Source organism: Lampetra planeri, chromosome 47 (assembly GCF_965212315.1).
Source record: "Lampetra planeri chromosome 47, kcLamPlan1.2.h2, whole genome shotgun sequence".
Lineage (NCBI taxonomy): Eukaryota > Metazoa > Chordata > Hyperoartia > Petromyzontiformes > Petromyzontidae > Lampetra > Lampetra planeri.
Genome location: NC_136153.1, coordinates 2,735,823 through 2,759,441, shown reverse-complemented (window position 1 = coordinate 2,759,441; position 23,619 = coordinate 2,735,823). Strand labels below are relative to the sequence as shown.

The 23,619-nt window shown below is 55.1% G+C and overlaps 1 non-coding gene across 1 annotated transcript; it reads right to left on the bottom strand.

Annotated features, from left to right (window-relative positions):
• Positions 1–13,210: 13,210 nt before the first annotated feature.
• LOC144733591 (U6 spliceosomal RNA) lies at positions 13,211–13,317 on the bottom strand. Its single transcript, XR_013588380.1, has one exon. It is a non-coding gene; the product is annotated as a U6 spliceosomal RNA (small nuclear RNA).
• Between the last annotated feature and the right edge of the window lie 10,302 nt (positions 13,318–23,619).

Here is a 23,619-nt window from a genome sequence, read left to right as displayed (position 1 = left end):
CACCGCCGCTGAGTGGCGATTGGCTGTTGTTGTTGTTGGACTGTCATGCATCAGAGGTCGCAAACGGGTTTTTATTCCTTACCCGTACCCGTACCCGGCCGCACCCGTACCCTACCCGTAACCGGCCGGGTACGGGTAGGGTACGGGTATCGGGTACCTGATTTCGACCTCTGGGATGAAGCCATGTTGCAGGCGCGGGTGGGTTGATTCTAGGATCTTGAATTGTGAGAAGAGACAAGAAGTTGGGAAATGAGTGACAAACGGTGACTCACCAGTGACTCACGGCCTACCCGTACCCGGCCACACCAGGGTCGCACACGGGTACCCGTACCCGGCCGGGTACGGGTAGGGTACGGGTATCGGGTACCCGGTTACGACCTATGTCATGCATCGCTGTGTATTGCCATTGAATGTACCGTCGCTTTCTGGATCCAGGGCTGGTTGAAGGCCTCTGGGTTGTTGTTGTGACCGCTGCCACCATCTGCGTCTCTCGTCGACAGCTCTCTACTCTCTCACTCTCTCGTCCACCTCGTGTGGAACTCTCCTCCACAGCTCTCTAATCTCTCTCTTGTCCACCTCGTGTGGAACTCTCCTCCACAACTCTCTAATCTCTCTCTCGTCCACCTCGTGTGGAACTCTCCTCCACAGCTCTCTAATCTCTTTCTCGTCCACCTCGTGTGGAACTCTCCTCTACAGCTCTCTAATCTCTCTCTTGTCCACCTCGTGTGGAACTCTCCTCCACAGCTCTCTAATCTCTCTCTCGTCCACCTCGTGTGGAACTCTCCTCCACAGCTCTCTAATCTCTTTCTCGTCCACCTCGTGTGGAACTCTCCTCTACAGCTCTCTAATCTCTCTCTCTTGTCCACCTCGTGTGGAACTCTCCTCTACAGCTCTCTAATCTCTCTCTCTCGTCCACCTCGTGTGGAACTCTCCTCCACAACTCTCTAATCTCTCTCTCTCGTCCACCTCGTGTGGAACTCTCCTCCACAGCTCTCTAATCTCTCTCTCGTCCACCTCGTGTGGAACTCTCCTCTACAGCTCTCTAATCTCTCTCTCTTGTCCACCTCGTGTGGAACTCTCCTCTACAGCTCTCTAATCTCTCTCTCTTGTCCACCTCGTGTGGAACTCTCCTCTACAGCTCTCTAATCTCTCTCTCTCTCGTCCACCTCGTGTGGAACTCTCCTCCACAACTCTCTAATCTCTCTCTCTCGTCCACCTCGTGTGGAACTCTCCTCCACAACTCTGTAATCTCTCTCTCTTGTCCACCTCGTGTGGAACTCTCCTCTACAACTCTCTAATCTCTCTCTCTCGTCCACCTCGTGTGGAACTCTCCTCCACAACTCTGTAATCTCTCTCTCTTGTCCACCTCGTGTGGAACTCTCCTCCACAACTCTCTACTCTCTCTCTCTCGTCCACCTCGTGTGGAACTCTCCTCCACAACTCTCTAATCTCTCTCTCTCGTCCACCTCGTGTGGAACTCTCCTCTACAGCTCTCTACTCTCTCTCTCGTCCACCTCGTGTGGAACTCTCCTCTACAGCTCTCTAATCTCTCTCTCTCGTCCACCTCGTGTGGAACTCTCCTCCACAACTCTCTAATCTCTCTCTCTCGTCCACCTCGTGTGGAACTCTCCTCCACAACTCTCTAATCTCTCTCTCTCGTCCACCTCGTGTGGAACTCTCCTCTACAGCTCTCTACTCTCTCTCTCGTCCACCTCGTGTGGAACTCTCCTCCACAGCTCTCTCCTCTCTCTCTCTCGTCCACCTCGTGTGGAACTCTCCTCCACAGCTCTCTCCTCTCTCTCTCTCGTCCACCTCGTGTGGAACTCTCCTCTACAACTCTCTCTCTCTCTCGTCCACCTCGTGTGGAACTCTCCTCCACAACTCTCTCCTCTCTCTCTCTCGTCCACCTCGTGTGGAACTCTCCTCTACAGCTCTCTCCTCTCTCTCTCTCGTCCACCTCGTGTGGAACTCTCCTCCACAACTCTCTCCTCTCTCTCTCTCGTCCACCTCGTGTGGAACTCTCCTCTACAACTCTCTCCTCTCTCTCTCTCGTCCACCTCGTGTGGAACTCTCCTCCACAACTCTCTAATCTCTCTCTCTCGTCCACCTCGTGTGGAACTCTCCTCTACAACTCTCTACTCTCTCTCTCCCGTCCACCTCGTGTGGAACTCTCCTCCACAGCTCTCTAATCTCTCTCTCTCGTCCACCTCGTGTGGAACTCTCCTCTACAACTCTCTAATCTCTCTCTCTCGTCCAACTCGTGTGGAACTCTCCTCTACAGCTCCCTACTCTCTCTCTCCCGTCCACCTCGTGTGGAACTCTCCTCCACAGCTCTCTAATCTCTCTCTCGTCCACCTCGTGTGGAACTCTCCTCTACAACTCTCTAATCTCTCTCTCTCGTCCACCTCGTGTGGAACTCTCCTCTACAACTCTTTAATCTCTTTCTTGTCCACCTCGTGTGGAACTCTCCTCCACAACTCTCTACTCTCTCTCTTGTCCACCTCGTGTGGAACTCTCCTCCACAGCTCTCTAACTCTCTCTCTCTCGTCCACCTCGTGTGGAACTCTCCTCTACAGCTCTCTAATCTCTCTCTCCCGTCCACCTCGTGTGGAACTCTCCTCCACAACTCTCTAATCTCTCTCTCGTCCACCTCGTGGGGAACTCTCCTCCACAACTCTCTAATCTCTCTCTCTCGTCCACCTCGTGTGGAACTCTCCTCTACAGCTCTCTACTCTCTCTCTCTCGTCCACCTCGTGTGGAACTCTCCTCCACAACTCTCTAATCTCTCTCTCGTCCACCTCGTGTGGAACTCTCCTCTACAGCTCTCTAATCTCTCTCTTGTCCATCTCGTGTGGAACTCTCCTCTACAACTCTCTAATCTCTCTCTCTCGTCCACCTCGTGTGGAACTCTCCTCCACAGCTCTCTAATCTCTCTCTTGTCCACCTCGTGTGGAACTCTCCTCTACAACTCTCTAATCTCTCTCTCTCGTCCACCTCGTGTGGAACTCTCCTCTACAGCTCTCTAATCTCTCTCTCGTCCACCTCGTGTGGAACTCTCCTCTACAACTCTCTAATCTCTCTCTCTCGTCCACCTCGTGTGGAACTCTCCTCCACAGCTCTCTAATCTCTCTCTCGTCCACCTCGTGTGGAACTCTCCTCCACAGCTCTCTAATCTCTCTCTCTCGTCCACCTCGTGTGGAACTCTCCTCCACAGCTCTCTAATCTCTCTCTCGTCCATCTCGTGGGGAACTCTCCTCCACAGCTCTCTAATCTCTCTCTCGTCCACCTCGTGTGGAACTCTCCTCCACAGCTCTCTAATCTCTCTCTCTCGTCCACCTCGTGTGGAACTCTCCTCCACAACTCTCTAATCTCTCTCTCGTCCATCTCGTGGGGAACTCTCCTCTACAACTCTCTAATCTCTCTCTTGTCCACCTCGTGTGGAACTCTCCTCCACAACTCTCTAATCTCTCTCTCGTCCACCTCGTGTGGAACTCTCCTCCACAACTCTCTACTCTCTCTCTCTCGTCCACCTCGTGTGGAACTCTCCTCCACAACTCTCTAATCTCTCTCTCGTCCACCTCGTGTGGAACTCTCCTCCACAGCTCTCTAATCTCTCTCTCTTGTCCACCTCGTGTGGAACTCTCCTCCACAGCTCTCTACTCTCTCTCTCGTCCACCTCGTGTGGAACTCTCCTCTACAACTCTCTACTCTCTCTCTCTCGTCCACCTCGTGTGGAACTCTCCTCCACAACTCTCTAATCTCTCTCTCGTCCATCTCGTGGGGAACTCTCCTCTACAACTCTCTAATCTCTCTCTTGTCCACCTCGTGTGGAACTCTCCTCCACAACTCTCTAATCTCTCTCTTGTCCACCTCGTGTGGAACTCTCCTCTACAACTCTCTAATCTCTCTCTTGTCCACCTCGTGTGGAACTCTCCTCTACAACTCTCTAATCTCTCTCTCGTCCACCTCGTGGGGAACTCTCCTCTACAACTCTCTAATCTCTCTCTTGTCCACCTCGTGTGGAACTCTCCTCTACAACTCTCTAATCTCTCTCTCGTCCACCTCGTGTGGAACTCTCCTCTACAGCTCTCTAATCTCTCTCTTGTCCACCTCGTGTGGAACTCTCCTCCACAACTCTGTAATCTCTCTCTTGTCCACCTCGTGTGGAACTCTCCTATACAACTCTCTAATCTCTCTCTTGTCCACCTCGTGTGGAACTCTCCTCTACAACTCTCTAATCTCTCTCTCGTCCACCTCGTGTGGAATTCTCCTCTACAACTCTCTACTCTCTCTCTCGTCCACCTCGTGTGGAACTCTCCTCTACAGCTCTCTAATCTCTCTTTCGTCCACCTCGTGTGGAACTCTCCTCCACAACTCTCTAATCTCTCTCTTGTCCACCTCGTGTGGAACTCTCCTCTACAACTCTCTAATCTCTCTCTTGTCCACCTCGTGTGGAACTCTCCTCTACAACTCTCTAATCTCTCTCTCGTCCACCTCGTGTGGAACTCTCCTCTACAACTCTCTACTCTCTCTCTCTCGTCCACCTCGTGTGGAACTCTCCTCTACAGCTCTCTAATCTCTCTCTCGTCCACCTCGTGTGGAACTCTCCTCCACAACTCTCTAATCTCTCTCTTGTCCATCTCGTGTGGAACTCTCCTCTACAGCTCTCTACTCTCTCTCTCTCGTCCACCTCGTGTGGAACTCTCCTCCACAACTCTCTACTCTCTCTCTCTCGTCCACCTCGTGTGGAACTCTCCTCTACAACTCTCTAATCTCTCTCTCGTCCACCTCGTGTGGAACTCTCCTCTACAGCTCTCTAATCTCTCTCTTGTCCATCTCGTGTGGAACTCTCCTCCACAACTCTCTAATCTCTCTCTCTCGTCCACCTCGTGTGGAACTCTCCTCCACAGCTCTCTAATCTCTCTCTCTCGTCCACCTCGTGTGGAACTCTCCTCCACAACTCTCTACTCTCTCTCTCTCGTCCACCTCGTGTGGAACTCTCCTCTACAGCTCTCTCCTCTCTCTCTCTCGTCCACCTCGTGTGGAACTCTCCTCTACAGCTCTCTAATCTCTCTCTTGTCCACCTCGTGTGGAACTCTCCTCTACAACTCTCTACTCTCTCTCTCTCGTCCACCTCGTGTGGAACTCTCCTCCACAGCTCTCTAATCTCTCTCTTGTCCACCTCGTGTGGAACTCTCCTCCACAGCTCTCTCCTCTCTCTCTCTCGTCCACCTCGTGTGGAACTCTCCTCCACAGCTCTCTAATCTCTCTCTCTCGTCCACCTCGTGTGGAACTCTCCTCCACAGCTCTCTAATCTCTCTCTCTCGTCCACCTCGTGTGGAACTCTCCTCTACAGCTCTCTAATCTCTCTCTTGTCCATCTCGTGTGGAACTCTCCTCCACAGCTCTCTCATCTCTCTCTCTCGTCCACCTCGTGTGGAACTCTCCTCTACAACTCTCTAATCTCTCTCTTGTCCATCTCGTGTGGAACTCTCCTCTACAGCTCTCTAATCTCTCTCTTGTCCATCTCGTGTGGAACTCTCCTCTACAACTCTCTAATCTCTCTCTCTCGTCCACCTCGTGTGGAACTCTCCTCCACAGCTCTCTAATCTCTCTCTCTCGTCCACCTCGTGTGGAACTCTCCTCTACAGCTCTCTAATCTCTCTCTCGTCCACCTCGTGGGGAACTCTCCTCTACGGCAAGTGCTTGATAACAGTACTTGACCCAACATTATGTTAAGGCTATACGGGGGATCTTTGTCTGTGTGCTGGAGTGTATGTACTGTTTTGAACTATCACACCTCAGCGTGTGCCCCACGTCACAGGGAGCCGAAGCCTGGATTCGAACCCAGGTGCTCCGCGTCTCTGGCTGAACTCTGGAGGCCACGTGGTCTGCGGAGTTCCCAGTCGCGACAGTAGTGGCTCGTGGGGACGCGGGAACTCCGAGACGGTTTTTTATTAAAAGAACAGAAACCTTCGATCAGAATCGGCAGCGAGCGACGGCGGAAACGATAAAGAGTCAACAACAAATAATAATCGATTAATCAATAAATCAAGATAACAAATCAATGATAAAAATCACCATCATCATCCCCACCACCACCACCTTTTTCACCACCACCATCATCATCATCCCCACCACCACCATCGCCACCACCATCCTCACCACCACCAACCATCACCACCATCACCACCATCATCACCATCACCATCATCACCACGACCACCATCATCACCTCGCGCAGGCTGACCTGACTCTCGACATCGGCGCAGCGGTCCTGGGCCTCCCCTAGGTCGACTCGGCCTTAAATGAGTACCTAGGTGCGGTGTGTAAACATCAGCACTTGGGGAGACAAAGGCGGCGGCGTGGCTTGATGTTGGTCACACCATCCTCTCGTGCGCCGTGCCAGCCTCAATAGTTGCTTACAAACAACTCTGGCCGCCAGCATGCAGTGTGGGTGTCATCCTTCCTCTGTGTGGGCGACACGGGGCGTGCAGTGTGGGTGTCATCCGTCCGTCAGTGGTGTTGGCCACCCAACCCCGTCCTGTACCGTGCCGGGATTCATGGGCGCTACTCGCTAACAGCACTTGCCCCCAGAGTCTGTGAAGGCTGTACGGGGGGATCGTTGTTTGGTGAGAGAGAGAGAGTGCGGAACGAGGGGGAGGGGAAGAACAGCGCCTCTCTCGCAGCTCCCCACCGCGCTGGCGCGGTGGGGAGCTGTCTGCATAGGGACCACGCGACTCGCTCACTCGCTGGCGACGACGATGATGACGACGACGAATTGATCGACATTAGGTGCAGTGCCGAATTGGACGCGATGGCGTTTTGTTTTTTTGTAACGTAATCATCTGTGACCAGGATGAGACCATTGACTAACTGCACTTGCAAACTCCGGTTTAATCGTGGGTCAGTGGCTGCAACCCGCACTCGAACACAGTTTCCGGGGCCCTGTTGGTCTCTTCCCTTGAGCTCAGAAGGAATAAACCTCCGACAAAGTCGCATTTCTGTTGACCGCTGTTTAACATTTTTCGCGCTCGAGTCCACGTGCAGCTTCACGGGGATCGTGAGGGCTGCGTGGAGTCGGTAGCATCTGTCCCGAGGAATCTATCCTGGACAATCTATGTCGACGTGTCTGTCCTAGCGAATCTGTCCCGAGGAATCTATCCTGGGCAATCTATGTCGACGTGTCTGTCCTAGCGAATCTGTCCCGAGGAATCTATCCTGGACAATCTATGTCGACGTGTCTGTCCTAGCGAATCTGTCCCGAGGAATCTATCCTGGGCAATCTATGTCGACGTATCTGTCCTAGCGAATCTGTCCCGAGGAATCTATCCTGGGCAATCTATGTCGACGTATCTGTCCTAGCGAATCTGTCCCGAGGAATCTATCCTGGGCAATCTATGTCGACGTGTCTGTCCTAGCGAATCTGTCCCGAGGAATCTATCCTGGACAATCTATGTCGACGTATCTGTCCTAGCGAATCTGTCCCGAGGAATCTATCCTGGACAATCTATCTCGACGTATCTGTCCTAGAGAATCTGTCCCGAGGAATCTATCCCGGCGGAATCCGTCCTGGGCAATCTGTCACTCCTGAGGGGACATTACAAATCCAGAATTCATGAGTCGCCTGTTCCTGATGAACATTTCACCAGTCGAGGCAACGCGATCCGCGCGCGGCTCTCCCCTCGACTGGCACTGCGAGGCCCCCTTCACCTGCATCCCGTCATCTGCCCGAGGTGGCAACCCAACAGCTGATGGACCCACCCCGCCTCTCGACTTGCACCCCTGTGGACACGTGGTCGTGCGTGATCGTGAGCGCGCACTCTGCTTGCAACAGCGTCACCCGTTCCTCGTCAGCCACATCATCATCATCATCAACACTATAATCATCAACACCATCATCATCAACACCATCATCAACACCATCATCATCAACATCATCATCATCTACATCATCATCAACACCATCAACATCATCATCAACACCATCAACATCATCATCAACACCATCAACACAATAATCATCAACACCATCATCAACACCATCATCAACATCATCATCAACACCATCATCATCAACACCATCAACACGATCATCATCAACACCATCATCATCAACACCATCATCATCAACACCATCATCAACACCATCATCATCAACATCATCATCATCTACATCATCATCAACACCATCAACATCATCATCAACACCATCAACATCATCATCAACACCATCAACACAATAATCATCAACACCATCATCAACACCATCATCATCAACACCGTCATCGTAATTACAAAGGTTCACCGCCATTATTGTAACAAAAAAAGGTCAAAAGCCGCGCCGCTCCGGAGAGAGACGCCGCAGCCGATGGGCTAGGGGTGCGGCCGCGTTCACCCGAGGAGCGGATCAGAACCCCCGTTGGTGGAGGAGAGGGGGGGGGCACCCCCACCCACGGGGGGTCGCCCCCCCCAACGCGGGGGCTACGGCGCCTACGCGCGACCCGAGACCCCCATCCCATCCCAGCCCCCCACCCACCACCACCAGGACGCGTCCCACACCCGCCTCCTCCCAACTGTTCAGACATCGCCTCCATCAACGTCGTCAACAGCCACGGTCGTTCCACTGCTGGATGACAGCCTCTCAACTCCCCAAAATGAACACAAATCGCACGCGTGACCTCCACTGACCCCCCACCCCCCCACACACTCAAGATGCCGCCCATGGGGCCATGCGAGCTTGGAGGCCGTCCATAAATGACGTCACGCGATTGTGGACGATTTTTTGAGCCCTCCCCCTTCGTCACACGGCGTCACAAAAAGTCAGACCCCCCCCCCCTCAAATATGACGTCACGAAGCTCTGCCCCCCCCCCCCTAAAAAAAATGAAACATGCTTCAAATCGCTTTAAACTATTGTCATTGTAGTGCGTATTTAATGTGGCGCTGCACTCTGATGTTGTAGGAGAAAACATTTATTAAAAAGTCTATTTAATTAAGTAGAACGTGTTGTCTATATCTATTTAAAGTTGCGCATTTTGATGTGACGTCACACTTCTCAAACCCCCCCCCTCCCTCGTCACACATCGTCACAAATGTTTGACCCCCCCCTCCCTAGCTGCGTGACGTCATTTAGGGACGGCCCCTTGGGGGGTTGCTCGCAAGGGACGGGGGGGTGGGGGTAATTGGGGTAAGGGGGGGGCGGGGCGAAGTATCAGAGAGGACACTCCAAGCCTCCCCCATCCTCCCGCAGAATCCGGGGAAGGGCGTTCCGCCTGTTGTGCCTGTTCGCCGTGCCTGATGATTGCTAAATACGGCTCACGGGGGGGGTGTCACGTGTCTGCCCCAAACAGAAGCAGCCCCCTCCCTTTGCCCCCCTCCCCTCTCCCCCTCCCCCATCTCTCTCTCTCCGTCCGCATCATGTATACACCGCATCGATTCAATACAAACGCAATAATGGAATAACGCACAACGCCCCAACACCACCCACCCCGCCCGGCACCCAATAAAACGACATGAGCTCGCCTAACGGAGCTCATCGTAACGAACACGCAACGACGGACGGACAGCTCTGCACTGGGAGAATCTATGTACAAGGGAGGGGTGCGAGTCGGGTTGGTGTGGGTGGGCGAGGGGGGAGCTGTGCACGCGACCGGTAAGGCACTTGTGTAACAGCAGGCGTGCTGTGGCTGCCCGCTGGCTGTGACGCAAACTCCCCTGCGCCCGCCCAGGGGTCGTTATAAACACACACACACACACAGACACATACACACTCACTCACATATACACACACACTCACTCAGACACATACACACACACTCACTCAGACACATACACACTCACATGTACACACACTCACTCACTCAGACACATACACACACACACACTCAGACACATACACACACACTCACATGTACACACACACACACTCAGACACATACACACACACTCACATGAACACACACACTCAGACACATACACACACTCACTCAGACACATACACACACACTGACATGTACACACACACACTCACTCAGACACATGTACACACACACTCAGACACATGTACACACACACTCACTCAGACACATGTACACACACACACACACTCAGACACGTGTACACACACACACTCACATGTACACACACACACACTCACATGTACACACACACTCAGACACATGTACACACACACTCACTCTGACACATGTACACACACACTCAGACACATGCACACACACACTCACTCAGACAAATGCACACACACACTCACATGTACACATACACACTCACTCAGACACATGTACACACACTCACTCACTCAGACACATGTACACACACACACTCACTCAGACACATGCACACACACACGCTCACATGTACACACACACACTCACTCAGACACATGGACACACACTCACTCACTCAGACACATGTACACACACACACTCACTCAGACACATGTACACACACACACTCACATGTACACATACACACTCACTCAGACACATGTACACACACTCACTCACTCAGACACATGTACACACACACACACTCACTCAGACACATGTACACATACACGCTCACATGTACACACACACACTCACTCAGACACATACACACACACTCACATGTACACACACACTCACTCAGACACATACACACTCACATGTACACACACTCACTCACTCAGACACATGTACACACACACACACATGTACACACACACTCACTCAGACACATACACACTCACATGTACACACACACACACACACTCACTCAGACACACTCTCACATGTACACATACACACTCACATGTACATATACACTCACTCAGACACATGTACACACACACGCTCAAACTCATACTCTCTGCAACATCCTCACTCACTCACTGACACTCACAACGACAAAGATCCCCGTATAGCCTGAACATACTTTTTGGGCAAGTGCCGTTAGCACCTATAGAGGCAGGCATGGCACACCACGCCCGGCAGCCTTTGTCTTCATCTCCCACGTGGCGATGTTTACACACCGCACCAAATAGTCATTTGAGGCTGAGTCGACCAAGGGGAGGCCCAGGACCGGTTCAGCTATCGTCATTGGTGTTAGCCGTGAGCGGGAATCGAACTCGGGTCGCCAGGTTCATATGCTACCGCTTCCCACACGCACACACACGCACACACACACACGCACACACACGCACGCACACACACACACGCACGCACACACGCACGCACGCGCACACACGCACGCACACAAACACGCACACACACACGCACACACGCACACGCACGCACACACACGCACACACACGCTCACACACACGCACACACAAACACGCACACACACACCCACACACGCACACGCACGCACACGCACGCACACGCACACACACGCACACAAACACACGCACACGCACACACGCACACACACACACGCGCACGCTCATCATCAGGGCCACGTTGGGACGACCAGCACGAACCCACCACGTGCGTGTAATGGAGTTGCACAGCGCGTGTGTGTCTGTCTGTGTGTGTGTCTGTGTCCGTGTGCGTGTGTGCGTGTGTGTCTGTCTGTGTGTGTGTGTGTTTGTCTGTGTGCGTGTGTGCGTGTGTGTCTGTCTGTGTGTGTGTCTGTGTCCGTGTGTGTCCGTGTGCGTGTGTGCGTGTGTGTCTGTCTGTGTGTGTGTCTGTGTGTGTGTGTGCGTGTGTGTCCGTGTGCCCGTGTGCGTGTGTGCGTGTGTGTCTGTCTGTGTGTGTGTCTGTGTCCGTGTGTGTCCGTGTGCGTGTGTGCGTGTGTGTGTGTGTCCGTGTGTCTGTCTGTGTGTGTGTCCGTGTGTCTGTCTGTGTGTCTGTGTCTGTGTGTCTGTGTGTGTGTGTCTGTCTGTGTGTGTGGGGAGCGGTGACGCAGCGGTTAGCGTGCCTCGCTAGGAACCTGGCGATCCGAGGTCGATTTCCGGCTCACCACCAAAGCCAGTGACGAGCCGGCCCTGCGCCTCCTTTAAGTCGACTCAGCCTCAAACGAGTTCCTAGTGGCGATGTGCAAAGTAGCCGGGCGTGGTGCCGGCCAACCACCCCCACGCGTGCCGCGTCGACCTTGATGGGTGTTACTCGCTAACAGCACTTGCCCCAACAGCCAATTGAGGCTACATGAAGGACCTTTGTCTTTGCGTTTTGATGGTGGACGAGACGGGGGCTCTGCCTTCTAGGCCCCCACCCCGCCTCTCCAGGGGGGGGGGGGTCGGTGGGGGGGGGGGGTCCCTGTGAATTGGAGAGGGGTGGGGGCTTCATCTGGGACTGAATTCACATCCACCCCTCGCCCCCAGCGTCACTCCCCACCCAGTGTCACTCCTCACCCAGTGTCACTCTTCCCATCACACCCCCACCCCCCATCACACCCCCATCCCTCATCCCACCCACCCCCATCTCACCCCCACCCCCCATCACACCCCCACCCCCCATTTCACCCACCCCCATCTCACCCCCACCCCCCATCCCATCTACCCCCCCATCACACCCCCACCCCCATCCCACCCACCCCCCATCACAGCCCCCACCCGAGGCCATCGTCCCTCTCTGGTCGGCCTTGGTCCACGAACTTAAATTGGTTTGGGGGGGGGGGCTGTCTAACTCCGCCCCCCTCTCTTCGTAGCTCGGGGCCTGCCCCCCACCCGCACCCCCACTCCAGCCTTCCCCGGGGGGGGGGGGGGACCGGCGCAGTTGCACCGCCTGCGCGCTCCTCGATAGCCACGCGACTGCCGGCTCGAACCCATCAATCAAACTCCCACCAACCCCACCAACGCCACCACGCACACCACCACCACTCACACCACCACCACCACATCTCTCTCACACCACCACCACTCACACCACCACCACCACACCTCTCTCACACCGCACCACCAACACTCACACCGCACCACCACCACCACCACGCACACCCCTCTCACACCACCACCACCACACCCCTCTCACACCACCACCACTCACACCGCACCACCACCACCACACCCCTCTCACACCACCTCCACCACCACACCCATCACAACCTGGCCACGCCAACCGTCCGCCTCCAGATTGGACGCGAACCTCCTCCTCCCCCCTCCCTCTCTCTCCCCCCTCCCTCTCTCTCCCCCCTCTCTCCCTCCCCTCCCTCTCTCTCTCCCCTCCCTCTCTGCCCCCTCCCTCTCTCCCTCCCCTCCCTCTCTCTCCTCTCTCTCTTTTTTCTCACGGATTTGCGTGTCATCCTGGCGCTGGGGCCATGCTAATCTTCTCTGTATCGTCCCAATCTTAGTGTCTGTACTGCCGGAGCAAGTACCTCTCTCTCTCTCCGCTCCCTCTCTCTCTCAGCCACGGTGCCGGCGTCTGTCTCGAGAACGAACACATTCAGTGTCTCCCTCTTCACAGCCAGTGGGACAATGCTGCTGTTGCTGCTGCTGCTGTTGTTGTTGTTGTTGCTGTTGTTGTTGTTGTCGTTGCTGCTGCTGCTGTTGTTGTTGTTGTTGACGGTGGTGGTCGCGGTCGTGAGAGTCGGGGCACAGTTTAGACTCCTGCAGCACGGCTGGACGTGTGTGGGGGTCGCTGGCTGGAGGAGGATGCAATGAGGAGGAGGAGGGCTGCGTTGGTCTTCATCCCTCGCGGTGTGTGTGGGGGCTTGGGGGGGGGGGGGGGGGGGGCGTGGGTTAGGGGGGGGGGAGGCAGGGGGTTGACCACAACCTGGAGACGGTCACCCCCCCCCCCCACCAGCTCAGAGACGCGGGCAGTGCGGCAGCGGCGTGCGCGTGGAGGCGGCCGTGGAGACCACGGGCGGCTCACGGGGAGGGCTCCCGGCCGAGTACCGGCGCCAGGATCACAGTTCACAGACGGCAGCAGCAGTAGGAGCAGCATGGGGTTAGTTGCCGTTGGCGGCTGAGGGTTAAACGTGGAGAGAGAGAGAGAGAGACGCACAGAGCCAGAGAAGACAAACAAGGACACAAGGTTGTTAGTCGGTAGTGACGGCCTCGCTGGCTGTCGGTCATCGATGGATGCGGCCCCGAAACGTCGGGATGTTAGAGGTGCGAGGGTTATAGGATGGCTGAAAATCCCGCCGCCCCAACGTTGCTCAAGGGACCCCCCCTTGGCTTCTGCTGCTATGGATTGCCACGTGTGATGATGATGATATCAGCCACGGCGATGATGAGCTTTCATCACGTGTGGCCAGGTGGCCAGTAGTTGAGTGGGCTTTAACTGCTGAATAAAATAGTTTCGTTTCGTTTGTGTCAATTCTGATCGCGCAAATGTAAGCGATGGGGCGCCCCGACCGTGAACCATTGACTCATAGACACACGGGGTGAGAGCTCATGCACGGGTCCTAGAATGGGGCACGGGGCGAGAGCTCAGGCACGGGTCCAAGTATGGGGCACGGGGTGTTAACGGCTCGATCGCCGTCACGAGCACGTGGATGAACCAGGGGGCAGCAGCAGCAGTATCAGCAGCAGCAGCAGTAGCAGCTAGGGATAGAAAGATGAAGCAAAGAGGCGCCACGTGCCGACGGTCAGCAGCAGCAGCAGCATGGGAGAAGCAGCAGCAGCAACACGGCATGGGAGCAGCATGGGAGAAGCAGCAGCAGCATCGTGAGAAGCATAGGAGAAGCAGCAGCAGCAGTAGCAGCATCGGGAGAAGCAGCAGCAGCAACACGGCATGGGAGCAGCATGGGAGAAGCAGCAGCAGCATCGTGAGAAGCATGGGAGAAGCAGCTGCAGCATCGGAGAAGCATAGGAGAAGCAGCAGTAGCAGCATCGGGAGAAGCAGCAGCAGCATCGTGAGAAGCATGGGAGAAGCAGCAGCAGCATCGGATAAGCATAGGAGAAGCAGCAGCAGTAGCAGCATCGTGAGAAGCATGGGAGAAGCAGCAGCAGCATCGGAGAAGCGGCAGGGCGGTGCGTCTGGTTGTGCGGAAGGGCAGTGTCGGCTCGGTGCTCAGAGCCACGCGGGCGAGCGAGGTCACGGGGAAGGTCACGGGGAAGGTCACGGAGCTCCGAGGTGTCCCAGCCTCCCCCCGACCCCCTCACCGCCCGCCCCTCTCCTGAGTGTCACTCTCCGTCTGTGAGTCTGTGTGTTGGTGAGGAGCGGTATGGGGAACGGTGGTGCAGCGGATTGCGCGCCAGCACCACTGACGGATTTTTTTAACCGGTCCTGGGTCTCCCCCTAGGTCTACTCGGCCTCAAATGACAAAAGGCGGCCAGTCTACATCGGTGCTCGCAAACACCACTTGCAACGCCGATATGTTAAGGCCATACGCGGGATTATTTGCTATATATTTGAGGCCTCGTAGCGCGTCCGCCGCTTGTTGCAGAGAGACCGGCGGTTCGAATCAGGCGGGCCGCCCTGGTAACCACGGCGGTGTGTGGTACATTAACACCGCTCGCTGCGCGCCGTCGGCTCCACTCACTCGGCGGACCGTTCAACATGCAGGGCCGTGATTCGCGAGGCTGGGCCACGGTGTCCAACATTTGTAAAAACTGTTGTCACATTACTCAGCTGGCACGAGTGGCGGATCGCAATCATTGGCCCCTGGCCTGCCGTGAATTCGTGACAGGGACCCTCGTAAGCATAAGCAAAGAATGCCGTGGACTCGAGGAGGCCCTCTGGGGTAACGAAGCGAAGGAATGACGAGGAGAGAACAGAATATTCCGTCTCTCTCGCGGACAGCCCACGGCTTGTGCGGAGCCAGTGGACGGGATGAGGTGGGGGGGGGGGGGCACTGTGCGGGCAAGCCCCCCCCCCACCCCCCCACCCCCCCTACCCCCCGTGACAGCTCTGCCTGCCCTGGAATCTGCCAAGAGAAGACGCTGCATGAAATGTATTGATGTATTTGTGTTTGTAAGTTTACACAAATATAATATGGAGACAGAGACGGGGGGCGACCCCCCCCCTTAATGAGACCACGTGGCATCGATAGCGCGGGGAGGGGGCGGGAGGGGACAACGGAGGTAAGAATGACATCTTAAAACAAAAAAAAATGATAAAAAAAACACGAAAGTTATCGTAGTTACGCTATGGGAACTTTTATTTTTAAATGAAAACAAAAATTCTGTTTCAAAATGACTCGAGACCTCGGTGCGATATAACGACCACACCGCTGGGACCTCCACCAGCCGGGGTGCACACTCCTGCACCTCCACCATCACCCACCACCATCACCCACCATCACCCACCACCACTACCATCACCATCATCATTATCGCCTATCACCCATCACCGGCGCCTACAGCAGGGCCAGGGCCTCGCGAGTAGGGGGACAGGCAGGCAGGCAGGGCAGGCGAACGGGTGAGTGCGTGGTGGGTGGGTGGGTGAGCTGGTGGTCGAGTGAGTGCGTGAGCAGCTTGCCGAGTGAGTGAGTGGGTGAGCGTGTGGGTAGGGGTATTGGCGGGTGAGTGGGTGGATGAGTGCGTTGGTGGGTCAGCAGTTTGGTGAGTGGATAGAGGGGTAGGTGAGTAAGCGCGTGGGTGAGTGTCTGATTGGGTTGGTTGGTGAGCGGGTGAGTGAGTGGATAGAGGGGTAGGTGAGTAAGCGCGTGGGTGAGTGTCTGATTGGGTTGGTGGGTCAGCGGGTGAGTGAGTGGATAGAGGGGTAGGTGAGCGAGCGGGTAGGTGAGTGGCTGAGTGAGTGGGTTCGTACGTCTGCGGGTGAGTGAGTGGATGGATGGGTAGGTGGGTGTGCGGGTGGGTGGGTCGGCGGGTGAGTGAGTGAATGGATGGGTAGGTGGTGAGCGGGTGGGTGAGCGGGTGGGTGGGTCGGCGGGTGGAGGAGCAATGTGTCACTCACGCACATGACAGTGAACACACAGTATAACACGATGTGTGAAATATAGAATCATCTCTCTGTATCTGCAGTTCGCTCGGCAATAATAACAACAACAACAACACAAAACAACAACAACAACAACAAGAATAATACTCATCAGCTCCTGGCTTCGAGACCAATAGTATCGACCAGCATCTGTTTCAACCAAACAATCATCTGCACCCATTTCATCAGCGCTAGTTGTGAGCTCCTCTGACACGAGCCAATGGGTCCCCTTGCCGCGGGTGTCGTCGTCGTCGTCGGCCGAGACAATTCTACACGAGCGACTCGCGGACACAAACGCTGCCGGATATTATCGGCACGGGGCAGCTGATGGACTAACACGCGACTCCGCTACCTCTAGGTCTGCCCACGGGCGCGCAGAGCGAGCCTGCGCGTCCCGTGACAGTAACCAGCATAATGCAACTATCCCGCAACAGTGACATCGACTCAGCCTCGTCTCTGCGACGGGCCGCTCTTCTCAGTAGACGTAGCATCGGAGGCAGCCGCCCTCCCACAGCAACCACAACAACCACAACAACAACAACCGAGGCGAAGCTCACAACAACGAGCGGAGCGCACCGGGCGGATAAAAGCGCAGCGAGCGAGCGGGCGGGCGGGCGGTACAGTGGAGGGGAAGGAAGCGCCTCTAGGGCAATGAAGGCATCGAGTTTCCAGTCACCATTCTCTCTCTACTGCTACGGTTACATTCACGCCATCGGATAGAGGACAAGGGCCGCAACGGAGTGACAAGGCAGCTGCAGCCAGGCACAGTGACGAAGACGTCGACACGAGCGTCAGCAGGTGTCTTCCCATGGAAGATATCGCACACAGTGGCAGGGGGAGAGGGGGTGGGACTCAGTGGGATGGAGGCAAGGGTAGAGGATGAGAGGTTGGCACTCGGGAGGTGATGAGAAGTTGGCACTCGGGAGATGATGAGAGGTTGGTACTCTGGAGGTGATGAGAAGTTGGCACTCGGGAGGTGATGAGAAGTTGGCACTCGGGAGGTGATGAGAAGTTGGTACTCGGGAGATGATGAGAGGTTGGTACTCGGGAGGTGATGAGAAGTTGGCACTCGGGAGATGATGAGAAGTTGGCACTCGGGAGGTGATGAGAAGTTGGTACTCGGGAGGTGATGAGAAGTTGGCACTCGGGAGATGATGAGAAGTTGGCACTCGGGAGATGATGAGAAGTTGGCACTCGGGAGGTGATGAGAAGTTGGCACTCGGGAGGTGATGAGAAGTTGGCACTCGGGAGATGATGAGAAGTTGGTACTCGGGAGATGATGAGAAGTTGGCACTCGGGAGATGATGAGAAGTTGGCACTCGGGAGGTGATGAGAAGTTGGCACTCGGGAGGTGATGAGAAGTTGGCACTCGGGAGATGATGAGAAGTTGGCACTCGGGAGATGATGAGAAGTTGGCACTCGAGAGGTGATGAGAAGCTGGCACTCGGGAGGTGATGAGAAGTTGGCACTCGGGAGATGATGAGAAGTTGGTACTCGGGAGGTGATGAGAAGTTGGCACTCGGGAGATGATGAGAAGTTGGCACTCGGGAGATGATGAGAAGTTGGCACTCGAGAGGTGATGAGAAGTTGGCACTCGGGAGGTGATGAGAAGTTGGCACTCGGGAGGTGATGAGAGGTTGGTACTCGGGAGGTGATGAGAAGTTGGTACTCGGGAGATGATGAGAGGTTGGAACTCGGGAGATGATGAGAAGTTGGCACTCGGGAGATGATGAGAAGTTGGCACTTGGGAGGTGATGAGAAGTTGGCACTCGGGAGATGATGAGAGGTTGGCACTCTGGAGGTGATGAGAGGTTGGCACTCGGGAGGTGATGAGAGGTTGGCACTCTGGAGATGATGAGAAGTTGGCACTCGGGAGATGATGAGAGGTTGGTACTCTGGAGATGATGAGAGGTTGGCACTCGGGAGATGATGAGAGGTTGGTACTCTGGAGATGATGAGAGGTTGGCACTCGGGAGATGATGAGAGGTTGGCACTCTGGAGGTGATGAGAGGTTGGCACTCGGGAGATGATGAGAGGTTGGTACTCGGGAGATGATGAGAGGTTGGCACTCTGGAGATGATGAGAAGTTGGGACTCGGGAGGTGATGAGAAGTTGGCACTCGGGAGGTGATGAGAAGTTGGTACTCGGGAGATGATGAGAGGTTGGTACTCGGGAGGTGATGAGAAGTTGGCACTTGGGAGATGATGAGAGGTTGGTACTCGGGAGGTGATGAGAAGTTGGCACTTGGGAGATGATGAGAGGTTGGTACTCGGGAGGTGATGAGAAGTTGGCACTCGGGAGATGATGAGAGGTTGGTACTCGGGAGGTGATGAGAAGTTGGCACTTGGGAGATGATGAGAAGTTGGCACTCGGGAGATGATGAGAAGTTGGCACTCGGGAGGTGATGAGAAGTTGGCACTCGGGAGGTGATGAGAAGTTGGCACTTGGGAGATGATGAGAAGTTGGTACTCGGGAGATGATGAGAGGTTGGTACTCGGGAGGTGATGAGAAGTTGGCACTCGGGAGGTGATGAGAAGTTGGCACTTGGGAGATGATGAGAGGTTGGTACTCGGGAGGTGATGAGAAGTTGGTACTCGGGAGATGATGAGAGGTTGGTACTCGGGAGGTGATGAGAAGTTGGTACTCGGGAGATGATGAGAAGTTGGCACTCGGGAGATGATGAGAAGTTGGCACTCGGGAGGTGATGAGAAGTTGGCACTCGGGAGGTGATGAGAAGTTGGCACTCGGGAGATGATGAGAAGTTGGTACTCGGGAGATGATGAGAAGTTGGCACTCGGGAGATGATGAGAAGTTGGCACTCGGGAGGTGATGAGAAGTTGGCACTCGGGAGGTGATGAGAAGTTGGCACTCGGGAGATGATGAGAAGTTGGCACTTGGGAGATGATGAGAGGTGCAATGATGAACGGTCGACTGTGGCAAGTGCGACACATGCAGTGAGCTCGCGCGCAGGCGAGAATGGATGAACAACCAATCTGCGGATCACGTCAATTGGCGTTTCATCCCGAGAGAGATTCCCACGAACACACGAAGGCAGCGATCCCTCGTATCGCCTTAACCGGCGGTAGGGGGGGGGGGGCAGGCAAGTGCTGTTAGCGAGTAGCACCCGTGAAGGCCGCCACGGCACACGAGGGGGTGGGTGGCCAGCACCACGCACGCGCACAGACACACACGTGTGTCTGTGCAATAGGTGCTCGCTAACAGCACTTGCCCCAACAATACGAAGGCTCTACTTGGGAGGATCTTTGTGTAAAATGCCACGCGCCTGTTGTGGGGGCGCGATTTGATCCACGGCCAATGTGGAATCGACGCTGGTCAAACGCGCGATCGTGAATCGGGGAACATTTGAAGAAAGGAAAAAAGAAAAGTTGTCCGCTGTCGGAAATAATTGATTGGGTAAAATCTCCGCGACGCCGATCCGTGTAAGATCTGACGAAGGGAGGGCGTCTCAAGTGGCAAGCCACGCGAGGCTTACACCAGAGGTCGCATCCGGGTACCCGATACCCGTACCCTACCCGATACCCGGCTACCCGTACCCGGCCAGGTACGGGTACCCGTTTGCGACCCTGGTGCGGCCGGGTACGGGTACGGGTAGGCCGTGAGTCACTGGTGAGTAACCGTTTGTCACTCATTTCGGGTAGGGTACGGGTAGGGTACGGGTACCCATTTGCGACCCTGGTGCGGCCGGGTACGGGTAAGAAATCAAAACCCGTTTGCGACCTCTGGCTTACACGGGGGGGGGGGGGGGGGGTGGTGCCGAATGGAGTTTGCATTCGACACCAGAGGGCGCCGATGTCACAACGAAGCGAACCTCATTCTTTCGTACGGCGCCTGATGCGCGGAGATGCAGAGCGCCAACTGCCCTGCCACGTCCAGGGGGTCAAGCCCGGACAGCCGCATCAGGAGTTCATCGTCGTGATGTCTGCTTCGTGTTTGTGGATCGGGGGCATTGCGTCGTTACGCGTTGTGCGGGCCTCTCCTCGGTGGGCACAGTCGCAACGCTGCTACTGGAGGGTGAGCATCTACATGATTAGAACTCATTTGCGAGTACCAAAATATAATCATAGGGGTTTCCCCACCTTTTTTCTGGCAAACAAAACTGTAACCCCGTGGGCATTAACCACAATACTTGACCACAAGCATTGTGGTTTATGCAGATGTGATTCCTCGTAAAATAAGGTTTCAGTTTTGTTGCCAGGAAAAAGGGGAAAAACCCTATGATTATATTTTGGTACTGGCAAAGAAGGTCTAATGATGTAGATGCTCACCCCGAGCTCACATTACTTTGATAGTGCATTGTCTTTGAGCTGTGTACGCCTTTTGGCGTCCTCTGGTCTAGCACCAATTGAGACGAGGCTCAAAAGAAAGCCGTCTCTGGCGTGGACCAATCAGTTTCAAGGACAATGCATTTATTATCAGAGTGTGTTTTTTGCTTGCATTTTGACCACAAGCATTGTGGTTAATGCAGATGTGATTCCTCGTAAAAAAAGGTTTCTGTTTTGTTGCCAGAAAAAAGGGGAAAACCCCTATGATTATTATTATTATACAGGAGGGTTTTTAATGTTACAGACCACGAGATACACTCATCGCTGTCAAGAGCCGGCTCCGGCTCGTAGCCACTCACGCTACCTCTCTGCCCTCTCTCTCTCCATGTGCTGTGAAGAAGGCCCATGTCCCGAAACGTCGCCTATTATATAATTTGTATATTTGTTTAAGGCCACGTACAGTGCTATTAACGAATGTGTGTACACATATATACAGACACACACACGCGCACGTGTCAATACAACTACGGTGTTAAAATCCCCTTTCAATTTGCCTGAATACCGAAACCCATTTCTTCAGGATGCGGTGGTGCTGCTAGAAAGGTAAAGGCGCCGCCGTGAAAGTGCTCACTCGCTCCACTGCCCTGGGGGGGGGGGGGGGGGGGTAATTGGCCTACTCTTCCACGCTGTGCCAGGCGATGTCTTGAAGGAGGTTGGAGTGGCCGCACTTCTCCCCACCACACAGAATCCCTGCCGGCTTCACCGCGGCGGCGGTGACCATTTACATCAGAATCGTCATTTCGACTGCCAGAATCCGATGAGCTATGAAGCTCGTGTTTTCACGGATGGGACATTTTATTTCTAAGAGAAATCTGTGCCACCAAATCCTTTCGGCCGCCGCACCAAGGGAGATGGGAATCGAACCTCTGGATCGCAAGTCCACGGTGCGATCCCCAGTAACACTACGGCGGTGGTGTGTGGAGGTGTGAACGAGTTTTAGAAAAAAGACTAATCCTGACATTCCTGGGAGCTGCCAAGTGAACGAAACGCCAAGTGAACGAAACACCAAGTGAATGAAACACCAAGTGAATGAAACACCAAGTGAACGAAACACCAAGTGAATGAAACACCAAGTGAATGAACGCGTCGACTTGTAAGACAGATGGTGGTGGGGGGCTGGGTGGTTTGGGGGGGGCTGGGGGGGGGGGCTGGGGGGGGGCATGCACTGAGTCCAGTGAGGGGGGGGGTCACAACACGTGACAAGCGACAAGACGCACGTGCTCATGCACCACTGACCTCGGTCTGCGGCCACAATCCTCTGGTAAGGATGGACCCGCAGGTCGTGGTGCCTTCGCAGTTTACTCGCCACGGCTCCTGCGGCGTACGCCAACCACCACCACCACCACCACGCAGCGACAACAACAACAACAACCACCACCACCAAGCACGGTTAGCGAACAGGGTCCAGTCACAACTGGGCTTGGATGGCTCGCAACACACACACGCACACACACGCACACACTCACACACTCACTCACACACACACGCACACACACACTCACTCACACACACGCACACACACACTCACTCACACACACGCACACACACACACACTCGCACACACACACTCACACACCCGCACACACACACACAAACGCACTCGCACACACTCGCACACACACACTCACACACACGCACACACACACACGCACACACACTCACACACGCACTCACACACACTCGCACACAGAGACAAAGATCCCACCGCGTCAGCCTTAACAGGCTGTGGGGGCAAGCGCTGTTAGCGAGTGGCACCTTAATTGTTGTTGACACACAAGGCAAAGACGCGAGCACTGAGAGCTCGAGTTAGTGGGTGGTAGTGGGTGGTAGTGGGGGGTAGAGGGTGGGTGGGTGGGTGGGTGGATTGGTGAGTTAGTTCAGTCTGTGGCTGAGACACAACGCACACAGCACACGAGTACCGAGCCGGTCACAACAACGTGGCCTTGCAGCTGGTAGTGGGGAGGGTGGGGGGAGTTAGTGGGGAGGGTGGGTGGGGGGGCAGAGAGCTAGTGGGGGGGGGGGGGTAGAGACGTGAGCACGAGTTGGTTAGAGACGCACACACAACCTAGCCAGCGCACGCGAGGGGGCCGTGGGGCCGAGCAGTACCACCTCGAGTGTGAAGGTGACAGAGAGGAGGAATCTGCCGCGTGGAGAACCCCTGGGCAGGTCTCAACACACGCGCGTGCACGTGCGCGCGTGCGTGTTGGGGGAGCGGTGGTGGAGCGGTTAGCGCGCTGCGCTATGAACCCGTGCGACCCGAGTTCGATTCCCGCTCACGGCCAACACCCAGTGACGATTATCTGAACCGGTCCTGGGCCTCCCCTAGGTCGACTCAGCCTCAAATGAGTACCCGGTGCGATGTGTAAACATCGCCACTGGGGAGACAAAGGCGGTCGGGCGTGGTGCTGGTCACCCACCCCCTCGTGTACCATTCCGGCCTTCATAGG